Here is a 13,984-nt window from a genome sequence, read left to right as displayed (position 1 = left end):
TTTTGGATGTTCGATTGAGGCGACTCGGGCAAAATCAATGCAAAAGAAAGTTCCGATCGTGGTCGTAGATGTCCAGAAGAGAAAAGGCACACGTCAATTTCAAAGATCGAACACGAAGACACGAGATGCCATGATTGCACAAGATGAAGCTCGGAGAGTCGACTCACCGTTTCTTGAAGTCTCTGACCAAATGAACCGGTTCGATCGGCTCCTGGAAGTTCAAGAGAGCTTCCTGCGGCGGTCCGGTAGTTCGATTTGGTCCGTGATGGCCGGCCGAGCAGCTTGCGGTCCAAGCTTGGAGCTCCGGCGATGGCGTCGTGCGAGAGCTCGTCCCTCTCTCTAAATCTCTCTCTCTCTAATCTGTTAGACTTGGTGAGCACGAATGAGCCTCCTTCCGTTGATCGAGAACCTTCCTCCCTTTTATACTCGTTTTTGAAATTTGGCGCGTACGGGGAGGGTCTCGCCGAGCTGTCCTCACGTGCACCATCACGTGATTTTTGGTCACCGGAGGTCGGACGGCGACGGGCATGAAGATACGCTCTGTTTGGTTCTCCGTTAGTCACGAATTGTGCTTGAATTTGTGCATTTTTGCGAAATGTTGACTTTTATATGCGCCGAGCCTTTGACCGGCGATTTCGCCGTGCTCCGGCGGCCATTGATCGCGGCGTGGGTGGCAATCAATTCCTCTCGACCGGCACAACAAAAGCCCCAAGTCAATTGCATCAATTACACGCGAATTAACCTTCAATTTGGCCGTTGAATCTCACTGTCCAAAGCTACAACTCGCGGGGTTGATTTGGGGAAGATGACATTGTGCTGGACCGGTTCGACCAATGGTCAGACCGGTCCGAACCAATTCAGACAAGAAATTTTTGCAAATTTTTGAGATTAATCCAAATTTACTGGGAATTTTTGCAATTAAATTTCAAAAATGAACTTAGGGGCCTGGATATTATCTAGAAATGTAATTTTGCCCAAAAGTTCTTATCAATTTGCACAAAAACCCCAAATTTTTCAATTTGCCCAATTTAGGGAAAAACTCAATTGAGTGTCAATTCGATTAAATTGGACCATGGGACCAATGCCAATTGATTTAGAATGCATGAAAACATAGGGGGACGGTCCAATTTTACTATGATAGTCCCTCAATTAAAAGTAATTTCAAAAATTTGGCCAATTGAGGGACTAAATTGCAAACATTTTGGGGATTTGGCCTAATTCGTGCAATTCGTGCAATTGGAGGTGCAATTAATCAAATTGAAGTTCAAAGGGACTGCAATTGAATGTCTAGACTCTAAATGTGCAAAAATTGCAAATAAAAAGACTCAATTGGTATTTTTTGTGTAAATTCAACCTTAGGCATTGTGAAGGAACACCTAAAATTGAACTCAATTTTTGATTTTTCTTGAGGTCAATATTAAAAGGGAATTAAAAGAAAAATATTGAACATTTTTGTGTATTTTTGTGACCTCGGAAAGTATTTTTTATGATTTTTTCAAAGATTTTTCTATTTTTCGAAAATATTAAAAAAATGTGAAAAATAAGAAAAATTATTTTTTGTTCCAAATTGGTTCCTTATGCTTGGCCAAGGCTTCCAATGTTGATTTTTAATTTTTTTTGATTTTTTGTGAACTTTTAGTGAATTTTGGAAAATAAAACTAAAGAAAACCGACTAAAAATTCGGGTGTCAACACTCTTGGCTTTGGGAACAAGCTCTTGAGAAGCAAGAGCTCATTTTCACTCTCCCTCCCCCCTTTCTCACCACCATCTCCTTCTTGTTACCTTATCCGTTGGGCACCGGGATGCCTCACCACCACCACCATCGACCACCCTCCTCCGCAAGAGCACCGTGAGCCTTGAACCGCCGTCCGTGAGCCGTTGAGAGCCGGCAAAGCCAAGCCAAAACAGCTGCTGCCCTTCACTGGAACTGTGGACTTGTAGGGCTGTTCTAAGGAGTTTCTTGAGTGGTTTCAAGGTAAGAAACTCCATATACCTCGCTTAGTATGTTAGACAAGTTGTGGAAGAAGTTTGGAGTGGATTAAGAGGATTTAAGTGGCTGACTTCAAGCGTTTTCCTTGGACTGAATCAGCCCTCAAATCTGTCCCAGATCTGGTCGTGAAGTCTTGCCGCCCCTTGGTTGGCTTTTCAAGCTTCAATCTTGTGGTAAGTTACTCTTAAGCTTAGTCTAGGACTTTAGGTTACTAATAGATGGTTTAGAATTGGATTGGTAGGATTTTAAGGTAGTTTTGTATGAGGAATGTGTGAAACCCGAGAGACCCGTTAATCCCGTTTTTCAGCGCGCGTCGAAATTGAAATGGCTCGTTCGAGGTCGTCTGGAGTCCGAATTGAGCTCCGTTTTCTCCCACACAACCGTAAGATCATGAGGAACATGATTCTGAGTTTGGATTGCTCAAAAAGAGATTAGAAAAATGTCAGTTTTTCTGAGAGTAGGTCTCGATGTAGAAATCAGTAGGTGGATACCGCCGAGGATGCATGGACGTGGCTAAATTAACTTGTTTGCCCTATATGTGTTTGGTCTTGAGGTTCCTTATGGATTGATTAGTTATCGTTATTATGTTTGGCTATGGTTTGCCAATGTGAATTGAGCATTTGGAATTGATTAGCTAAGTACCTTGTATTCGGTCATGAAGGATTGAAATGATCGATTGACTGAATTGATAAATTGCTCATAGTATGTTTGACATTATGATGTGGAACATGATTGAATTGATGTGTTTGGGGCATAGTAGGTGAACCATGAGATGTCCTTTGTGATTGTGCAATTCATGTTTGCTCGAACCCATACTGTGATTAGTTGGCATGGCTTGTGTTGTTTAGGTCATGATTGACCTTGAATTCAAGTTTGGCTAAGCGAACGAATTGATTATATATTTGTGATCACATAATACCCTGAAGCGTGATACGCGGGGAATTGGATTTATCTTGAGGCGTTAAACGCGAGATAACGACTTGATGCGTGTTTACGCGAGTCTTAATATTTATAACGACTTGATGCGTGTTTACGCGAGTCTTAATATTTATAACGACTTGATGCGTGTTTACGCGAGTCTTAATATTTATAATGACTTGATGCGTGATTACGCGAGTCTTAATGCTTAAAATGGCCTGAAGCGTTATGACGCGGGCACTTGGCAATCCGATATCAATGATTGGTATGTGATTGAGATATACGATAGGAAACACCTTTATGATCTTGTGATTTGTGAAATGTCCAAGTACGAAGCTCGACCTTAAAACCGTAAAGTATGACTTGAATTGCGAACTTCTATCTTATGTTTGTAGTGTGCTTTTGTCGTTTTGCTTGTTGAGCAATTGTCCCTTTGAGTAGAATTACATGTTTTAGGAATTGTCTGGAGGTACTACTGGCCTGGTCTAGGTTTAGGAATAACTTGCTGAGATTTATTCTCACCCCGTCGTGGGATAACAATTTTCAGGTCCCAAATGATGAAGTCCCATGACCGCCATGGAATGGCTTTTGAAGATGCCCTTTTTGAAGTAGATGAACCGTTAACCTTACTCGACTGTACTTCTTTTTGTAGTCTTAGAGAGCTGTGTTTTTATATTTGGGGTTGTGTTCGCCCGTATAGCTCTGTAAGGTTAAACTTCATCTCCCTTGTTTTATTAAGAGAAATTGTATTTTGAGAATTATCAAGTAGTAACTTTCGAAGTCAATTTGACGTTTTTAAGAAATGTATGGAGTAAGTTTTAAATCCCCCTTTTTCATCATGAGTCATTGTATTTCATTCTATTGTATGGAGTGTAGTTCTCGCTTCCGCATGTGCTTATCATTTTAGGCTTAAGTTCGTTGCCGTTGGATCCTTGGGAAGTTTATAAATTTACGGCCCGTGCGGGGTGTTGGCGTGCTCGTAAGGTTCGGGGCGTGACATCCTCGTTTACTTGGTATCAAAGCAAGGTCAGCTCGATCCAAGTTAGTTGAGACATGGAGTAATAAGGAGCGATGACTTTAGGATGATTAGATAGTAAGACCTTAGGCGATTATAAAAGTTTAGCACATTCTGCATGTCATGTGAATTGACGCTTGTAATTGGTACACTTGTTTCGCATTACCTTGTGTGATTAAAGGTCGTAAAGCTTCGTACTTGGCATTGGGTGTTGTTTGGCTAAAGTTTCAATGAGGTGTTTGTTGACACCTGAATTTTTAGTCGATTTTCCTTTAGTTTTATTTTCCAAAATTCATTAAAAATTCACAAAAAATTAAAAAATTATAAAATCAACATTGGAAGCCTTGGCCAAGCTTAAGGAACCAATTTGGAACAAAAAATATTTTTTCATATCTTTCGCATTTTTTTAATATTTTCGGAAAATAGGAAAATATTTGAAAAATTCATAAAAAATACTTTTCGAGGTCGCAAAAATACAGAAAAATGTCCAATATTTTTCTTTTAATTCCCTTTTCATATTGACCTCAAGAAAAATCAAAAATTGAGTTCAATTTTAGGAGTTACTTCACAACACCTAGAGTTGAATTTTCATAAAAAATACCAATTGAATCTTTTTATTTGCAATTTTTGCACATTTTGTGTCTAGACATTCAATCGCAGTCCCTTTGAACTTCAATTTGATCAATTGCACCCACAATTGCGCGAATTGCACGAATTAGGCAAAATCCCCAAAATATTTTCAATTTAGTCCCTCAATTGGTCAATTTTTGAAATTACTTTTAATTGAGGGACTTTCGTGGCAAAATTGGACTGGTCCCCTATGTTTTCATGCATTCTAAATCAACTGGAATGGGTCTCATGGTCCAATTTGATCAATTACACATCCAATTGAAGTTTTCCCCAATTTGGGCAAATTTAAAATTTGGGGGTTTTGTATAAATTGATGGGAAATTTTGGGCAAAATTACATTTCTAGATAATATACAAGCCCCTAAGTCCAATTTTGAAAATTAATTGCAAAAATTCCTTACCGATTTTGATTAATTTGGAAAATTGTGCATAAACACGTCTGGAACCGTTCGGACCGGTCTCGATCACGGTCGAACCGGTCGAACCGGTCCGTAATGTGTCTTCTTCCTCGGGTGACTCGCGTGATTTTGCAGGTTCGTGGGTGAACTTCAACCATCAAATTGAAGGCCAATGCAAGCCTAATCGAATGAATCAACTTGGGGGTTTTATACATTGGATCGATACCTATTGATTGGGATTAGTTTCGCGACCAATGGTCGCCGGAGGAGCTCCGGTGGGCCAGTCAAAGTTCCGGCGCACGAAAAGTCAACATTTGCAAAACCAGATGCAATTCGTGTTCGTTTAAGGCTCAACGGGGACTTGACGGACTTGGACGGAATCATAACAGATTCCGTCGCCGTCCGGCGACCCAAATGGCACGTGTGTGCGCGTGTGAAGTGCTCGGCCAGCTCAAGCTCCCGCGCGCGCATTTTTCAAAGGTTGGGTATAAATAGCCAAGAAGGTTCTCGATCCGAGAAGGGGCTCATTTCTGTTCGCAAGTTGTTGATAGAGCTAGAGAGAGAGAGAGAAAACGAGAGAGAGCTCGTTCTCCCGCTCGCTCGGTTGAGAACTCGAGCTCGACCGTGAGCTCTTGGTGAGGCCAATCCAGAGCGAATCAAGACTTGAAATCACGTCCAGAAGCTTCGTTTAGGCTCCAGGGTTCGATCGCGACAGCTCGGTCAAGTTGCGAGCTCCGGAATCGGTGAGTTAATCTTCCTATCTCGCTATTGTGTAATCATGGCATCCTCACATCCTAAGCATGATTCGTGAAATTGTTGTGTGCCTTTTGATGCCCGAGCCTCACCGACCATGCTCGTATCTGGTTTTTGCATCAATCTTGCTCGAACATCCCGAGTCGAAACCTCCAATCATCGCGGTCCGGCCGAACGCCGGCCAGACCTCTCCGGCCTTCTCGCGAGTCCGATCGGGACTCGAGGTAAGTTTCCTCAACTCATCTTCGAGCTTACGTGTGAAGGAATTGAACTGTAATGCTCTTTTTTGCTTGATTGAACCATGCGATCTCAGCATCGTGTGAGCTTGATATATGTTGATTCTGTGGATACAATCACTTAATCTTTGGATATGTTGATCTGGAAGTCCGAGCGAGTCGTCCGGTGTTGGTCTCGCGTCATTCCGGCGAGATCTCGCCGTTAGATCTCGCCGGAGCGTTCTCGGCCGTCCATTCTGTGTCGTCGCTAGGTTGAAGAAGAAGCCGACATGTCATGGTCAACGAGTCAGCGTCCTAGGTGTCATTCGGTGATAGGTCCGGTTCATGCTTGAGGTGGCTTGGTCGTTGGCGCGAACAATCCCGATCGACTTTGATCTAACGGTGGTGAAAATTAGGTAGGTTTAATTTCGGACCGTTAGATCTAATTTTTATATTTTCTAGATATTGGTATATTAGGAAGAAAATAGAAAATAAATGAAACGGTGCCGTTTGATTAGAGTCCGGGCGGCGTCGTTTTGGTTCCGGACGTGATGAACGGTGGGGATCGAGTCCAAGTTTAATCGTGACCGTTCGCGATATTAAAGGATGCGACGTCGTTTTTGAGTCGTAGGCGGACGAACGGCTCGGATCAGATCTAGAGCCAATCGTGACCGTTCAAGGTTTTTAAATAAAGTGTCGTCGTTTTATAGCTAGACGAGGCGACGGCTAGGATTAGTTCGGGGGATCGATCGTGGCCGTCTCTTAAATGTTCAATACGGCGTCGTTTTAGCCTAAGCGAGTTGATGGGCGAGATGGAATCCAAAGACTTAATCTTGGCCGTTCATTTGAAATTGAAATACGGCGTCGTTTTGTGGGCGGGAGTAGACACGGCGTCGTTTTGCTTTGAGACTCACGGACGGTCGAGATTAATCTTCGAAGTTGATCTCAACCGTCCGTTATTTTCTTTTATATTCAGAATATTAGAAATTAGGTTTAGAAATTCATGAAAAAATCAAATAAATAGGTATATACGTACGTTGTCGTTTTAGGTATTGCGGGCGAGTCCGAGGCGGTCGGACCGGGTTGACCGGGTTGACCCGGTCCGGTTTAGTAATAAAAAATAATAAAAAATAAAAAGAAATTTCCAAAAATCCAAAAAAATTGTAAAAATACTTAGAAAATTCATAAAAATTCCCTGATTTTCATAAAAAATTTCTAAAAATTTGTAGATCGATTCGGGACTCATAAAGTCTGGATCGAAAATTTTTGAGACTACGAGGGTTGATTAATTTCGATCCGGAAAATTTCCAATATTTTTGAAAAATAAATGAAAATTCCAAAAAATAGAAAAAAATTAGAAAAATTCCATAAAATCACAAAAAATGGGAAATGGCCACATTCAACTGGCCCGACCCTAATTTTGTGATTTTTGGGTCCCGAACTCCCAAAAATGACCATTCTACCCTTACGGGCCTTCCGCCCCAAATTTTTACCAAATCACCCCGATACCCAAAATTGATTTTTGTGTGGGCCGATAGGGCCATTTTAGACATATCAAACCTTGATTGATTGATTTGATTGCTTGTAATGATTTTGATTGCGCATTAATTCCTCCGATTGTGATTGATTAGGATAGAAAATTCCCATCCGCATGAATACTCGATTTTTTAGGACCTACCTCATCCGATATCGTATCCGCATGAAATCTTAGGTTAGAAAAACAATCAACATCGGTAACCGAAAGGGCGTCAAATTTGAAACTTGGCGTAACCAAGTCCCCGGACCCAAAATCTCTGGTTTTTCGCGGAACCGAACGGTTTCTCTCGACCGCTCGGTAAGGTTTTCCGATCGTACCTTCCAATAAATCGATCGGTGGCGACTCCGAATTGCATGTACACCTCGCACATGCCACCCGACCACACAAGGTCAATTTCGATATTTGATAAATTTTACCCGACATCGCGATTCGAGTAATGGGTCTTGGGAGAGACTCGCGATCCCCCATATATATGTCTATAAAAGGAGGGATCGGCTCGTTAGCCCTATTCCACCCCGGAAAGAAATTTCCGGAGGGTCGCGACAGACCGGCGACTCCGCTGGGGATGTCTTTAAGAGGATTTAAGCCGATAAAAATGCTGATTGTTTTCTAACCTCGTTTTCTACGAGATGCTCTTGAAGATGAGGTACGTCCACTAACAAAAAAGTGTTAAATGTTGATGCGAGATGGGAGTTATAAGGGGTGGCGTACGTGCTAACCATTTTTGATGCGAGATATGGAGTTTTGGATTGTTTGTTTATTTATGCAAATTTTGAAGCGGTGTTTTGAATATAAATTGTGGTGCATGTCTTGCATATTTCGAGGATCACGACACTTGCACACACAAGCGCCTAAACCCGAGCCGCGAAATCACCTCTTAGGTCGCCATAGATAGGGATCGGTATGCGAAGCTCTTGTGTTTGATTGCACTTGGGTTGACCATATTTGATCCCGCTCGCTATGTAAGATTGATGGTCCTACCCACTTGTTGTTTGATTGCGCTTGTGGGCGGCCCCTCGATTTGTATAGCGGGAGCCTTTTTAGGTCCATACCCGAGCCTTTTTGATTTCTTTAGAGTTAAACCTCACCTGTCTCATGCGCATGTGAAATGGATGGTTGGTATACCTAAAACCAAAAACCAAAAAGAGAGTAACATCGATTGGTAAGGCTTTCTACCCTTTTTATTTTGAACTTGTAAATTTAAATTTTGCATATCATGCATTTTCATTACATATCATCACAATTTGTAAGATCGTTTAAGTGATCGGGGTTGAAAGTCAAATTTTCCTTTTTAGGATAGATGGCGCCCCAAAGTCGTGTTGTTGTACCCGATGTATTCACATGGGAGCGGAGGACCATTCGACGCGAGGACCGAGTACCCGCTTCATTCCGAATTTTCGGATTTGTTCACGGACGAGAGCTCAACGGACGAAACCGCATCCGTAGCGAGAGTTGCGATTATACCCGATGTGGACGATATTTGGAACTCGAGCGCGAGAAAGAAAGAATCTGGGAGTTATACATGAAGTTGGCAAGAAAGCCACGTGCGACCAAGACGGCCCCAAAACACTCCTCGATCAAGAAGAAGGAAATCATCACCATATCCTCCGATGATGAAGAAGATATCAAACTTCCCGAGATAGTAGAGATTTCATCGGATGAGGATACCATTCCCACTTGTCTAGATTAGTACGACTTTGGGGCATTTTCTAGGTTTCATTATATTTTGAGTCTATTATGTACTTTCATCGACATTTATTGTCCGAACATCTCTAGATATTATCATGTTCTATCTTTTTTGACTTTATTGTATTAGACTTGTAAATTTCATGAGTTGTCAATTTGTGAACGACTTTTTACCCCGATTACGCTTAAACGATCCTAATCAAATTACATGCCATCTTTGGGTGAGATTTGGTCCATAATTACCCTATTTGGCTTATTTGGGTCAAGTGGGAGTAGTTGACCCTCATGTTACCAAAAGATGACATGGAATTTGGTTAGCGCATTTGCATCACATTACATACATATGCATATTAAACTGTGGTAATTGACTTTAGGATCATCATTTTTTGCATTTTTAGATCATGGGGAATGGAGACATCAAAATCATCCCAATACCGCGCAAGGAACTCGCTATATGGTGGGATCGCCTCGACATCGTCAACAAAGCCTATGTGGAAGGACGTTTGGGACGACTTGTAGATTTGATCAAAGTGGAATACCAACCGGCGCTCATTCAAGCACTAGCCAAGGCATGGGACGCGCGAACAATGACATTCAACTTTCGAGGATTGGAATTGACCCCTACGCTTGAGGAGTATACCGCTATTATCGGGGCCAAATTTGAAGAACGTATAGCTCAACCCCCTTTGGACATGGACTCCACTCGTTCGTTATCGAGTTTCCTTCGCCTTAAAACTTCCGAAATTGAAAAAGTTTGCAAATCCAATTCCAACAAATTCACATTCTCGTTTCTTTTCGATAACTATTCCTCTCTACCCACCGAAACCGGTCATAAATCGGGAAAGGTGTTTATCTTGGCTTTCTTTGCATTCGTTCTACTCCCGACTTCTAGAACTACTTTTGACCCCTCCATAACCCATATAGCCGGACAAGCGTGTTGTCGCTGGGATTATTCGTACATGATCTTAGCTGAGACTTTTCTCTCCCCGAATCGTTCCAAGTCTTCAAAAAAGGCCGTTTTCCAAGCGTCTAGCGGATTACTCCACTTGTGGTTCACCTCTCATATAAAGACTTTCCAACTCCGGGTGGGGTGTTATGAGATCAATGAGCACGTTCACCCCCTTAGATCCTTCCTTAAGTGTCAATCCCTTGTACCCAAATACTCATTCAAAAAGTGGGTTGAGCTATTGGACAATTTGAAACCCGAGCATATTAGATGGCGTTTGACTTGGCCCAAGATCGTAGAAGCTCGCATTTCGGGTATTGAAGATAACCCTATTCCCTTATTGGGATGTACCGCGCCGTGGCGTATTACCCCATTCGAGTGGTGAGGCAATTTGGAGTTCTACAAGAGATACCACCGGATGTTTGTCCCGGATTTTCTCATTTGATATGACACGAGGAAAGCTCACTAAGGAAACAAAGGAGTTGTATCGGGCTCGGATCAAGCTTATCCTTCATGCTTTGAAGAACTCCCCGCTGCAACAAGTTGAGTGGCCGGATTATTTGGATAATGAGATGAACATTCATAGAGCTTCCAAGGAGTATATCAAGAAGTTTAAGGAGTATCGCCAATCAATGGTAGAGCCATATGTACCCGAGTGCGTATCTCCTCGGATTGAAGAAGTGGAGTCATATGAGCCGGAGTACATAGTACCATATGTACCGGGAGTAGAACCATACATTCCCGAGGATCCGGAGCAGTGGATGTCGAAAGAAGGAGAAGACCCATACTTGTGGGATTCCGATGGATCGAAGAGCAAGAAGAGTGGAAGCGTCCCCGACTTGGATAGATCCATTCCCCCATTTAGATTTTACATATTTGTTATCTTTTAGATACTTTTGAACAATTTGGTTTGTAATAAATACATACTATTTCTTTTATGAGCATTTCATGCATACATATAGAAAAGTCAATTACCACGGATCAATGTCTCCAATCCTTTAATATTTCCCATACTGATTTGATATCCCGAAAACAGGTGAGCGATAAATACGAGGACTCGTAGCAAAACGCGCAAGTTAAGGATGGAACAAGAAGAGCTCGCACCTCGTGTGGGTAATCCGGAGAATCAAATGAATGTGATCGCCACAATGGTGGCGGAGATGAAGGCAATGATGATTGCAAGCCGGGGGAGATACCCCGTTGACCCTAATTCTCAAGCTCTGCGGGGCCATCCGATGGAGCAAATGCTAATCCGGCGCCCGCCGCCAATCCAACTCGAATCTGGAAAGACCGCCTAAGGATCCTCCCATTGTGATTGACCTGGAGAAAAAGGAGAAGCAAGTCCTCAAAATGGAAGAGGAAATTAAGAGGCTCGCTAAGATCGAAGAGTGTTTGGCGAGTCAAGGTTATGAACTCTCGAGATTCGACAAGGTTGCACCGTTCGAAAAGATAGAGGTTCCCGCGATTACAAGGAACCGAGACTTTGTAAGAAGATATAATGGGACCGGGTGTCCCAAGGCGCACTTGAAGTATTACTTGCGCCGAATGTCGCAGCTTCTCCGACAACATTCCACTCTTGGTTAACACTTTCCAGGAAAGCCTATGCGGGGCAGCCCGGCGTGGTTCATTGAATTGGAGCCAGAGAGGCTCGCCGATTGGGATAAACCGGCGACGAGTTCCTTCGGCAATACAAATTTAACACTTTGACCGCCCTAACTAGAGAGGACCTTTTAAGGACCGTAAAAGGAAAGAGCGAGGCCGTTCGCACCTACGCCCGAGAGATGGAGAGCACCGGCTGTGCGGGTAAAGCCACCCGTCCCGGAAGAAGAACTAATAGATCCGTTTCTCAAGGCCCTTCCATTTGAATTTTTCGACAAACCGAACACCTCCGGGTGTCGGACATTTGCGCACCTAATCAAGGTGGCGAACGCCACGAGTGGGCATTAAGAGAGAAGAAGATACCCGAGGCGCCTTTCAAACGCCAATACCCTTTGAGAAGGGATATTAGGGAGCAAACCGGAGAAGTAGCCTTTGTCCCTAACCCGCCAAAGCCCGAAATTTCTCGCCTTCAATTCCTACCCAAGGAACGTCCTCCTGGACTACTTCCAAACCACCGGAATTCAGAAAAAGAACCCAGTTGTTTTTACCCCACTACCCCGACCCTTATCCAAATTGTTACCCATGCTATTGGAAAATCGCTTAGTTGCAAAAGAGCCACCTAGAGCTCACCCGCCAAGATTTCCTGGGTATGATGAGACCCAGGCGTGTGTATACCATATGGGAGAAAGGGGGCATAACGCGGACAACCTGTCTCGCTCCGAAGTTCAAGGTGCAAGCATTGATCGACGGAAAAGTTCCGGAGTTTGATAAAGCCGAACCGAATGTGCAGCGGAACCCGCTACACGAGCATCGCGAGGTGAACGCGATTTTTGGAGGTGAAGAGGATGAGGTTACGGAATTCATAGTGGACATGAGTAAAATGCGGGATATCTTGACATTGACCTCGCAATATCCGGAAGGAGAGAGTATTTCCCGGGAGCAAAAAGAGGCATGCTTGGAAAAATTGATTAGCTTGGGCGTCATAGGAAGAATGGAAGATGTCGCTTTCAAGGGGACCTACGTGGCGGTAGACATGTCTGTCCGAGGAGTTCGCAATGAAACCTACGAGGGGAGCTCTTTTGAAAATACCCTCGGGATATTTGATGAGCATCAAAGATGGTCAAGAAATTGAAGAGATAGACGAATATGAAGTCCGTCTGGATAAGGCCCGCCGAGGCGATAGAAGATTTTTGCGAAAGCCCTAGAGAGGGGCGAAATAGTTGATAACCTGGGGGAAGATAGTGGTGGGTACAACTTTAAAGTGCTATATTCGGCGCCCCGAGTTTCTTTGTTGACTCGGAGATGTAGTCCCCGATGGGTGGGGTGGAATGGATGACCCCGCAAGCGATGAATTTGTGGGAACGATCGATGAAGTTAAGGACCAAGTGGCTCCTCGGAATGAACAGGGAGAATCGAGAGGTCGATATGCGACTTTCTAATCTAGAGACGCACATGCGTCATTTAACAACTATGGTAGCAGATTTATCGCAATTGACGACCAAAAGGAATACTATGGCGATAGAAGAAAGCGTGTAGATTCCGGAGATACGGCGGACCATGGAGACACGGAATCGAAAGATCGTTCTACTGCAAGAGCAAGGAGATGACGTGTCGAGGAAAATGGATGAGTTGAAGGAGCTGATTACGCCACTTACTCAAGCAAGAAACGTCCCGCCTCAAGGTGCGAACCCGAGAGTGACCTTCCGCACGAAGTATAATGGCGCTGGGTGTCCTCGCGGCGCATATCTCATATTATCTCCGCCAAATGATTGGCCACCATGAAGATGATGAAACATTGATCCGAATTTCGGACATAGTTTAACGGGCCCCGCATTAGCATGGTTTCATTAATTGACCTAGACCGGGTCCCGAGCTGGGAGGATTTATCGGAGCACTTCTTACGTCACTTTGAAGCTGGGATTAGGGGTTATTTCACTAAGGCTAATTTGTTGAACATCCGGAAAGGTGAAGATGAGAGTTTTGAGCTCTTTGCAACAAGGTTTAACGGGCCTCGCGCCGATATGGTTCCAATCAATCGATCCGGATTGGGTCCCGAGGAGGGAGGATTTATCAGAGCACTTCATGCGACACTTTGAAGCTGGAATCAGAGGTTATTTCACTAAGGCTAATCTGTTGAACATCCGAAAAGGTGAAGACGAGAGTTTTGAACTTTTCGCTAAGAGATGGAAGAAGCACACCGTGATGGTGCAACCGCCGCCGTCAGAGAGAGAAATGCTGGAGTTCGTATTGAAGTCTCTTCCGGCGGAATACTTTGATCGCATGTATGCATACACGTAC

The sequence above is a fragment of the Rhodamnia argentea genome, chromosome 7 (assembly GCF_020921035.1).
Source record: "Rhodamnia argentea isolate NSW1041297 chromosome 7, ASM2092103v1, whole genome shotgun sequence".
In the NCBI taxonomy this organism is placed as follows: domain Eukaryota; kingdom Viridiplantae; phylum Streptophyta; class Magnoliopsida; order Myrtales; family Myrtaceae; genus Rhodamnia; species Rhodamnia argentea.
This window is presented reverse-complemented; position numbering follows the sequence as displayed.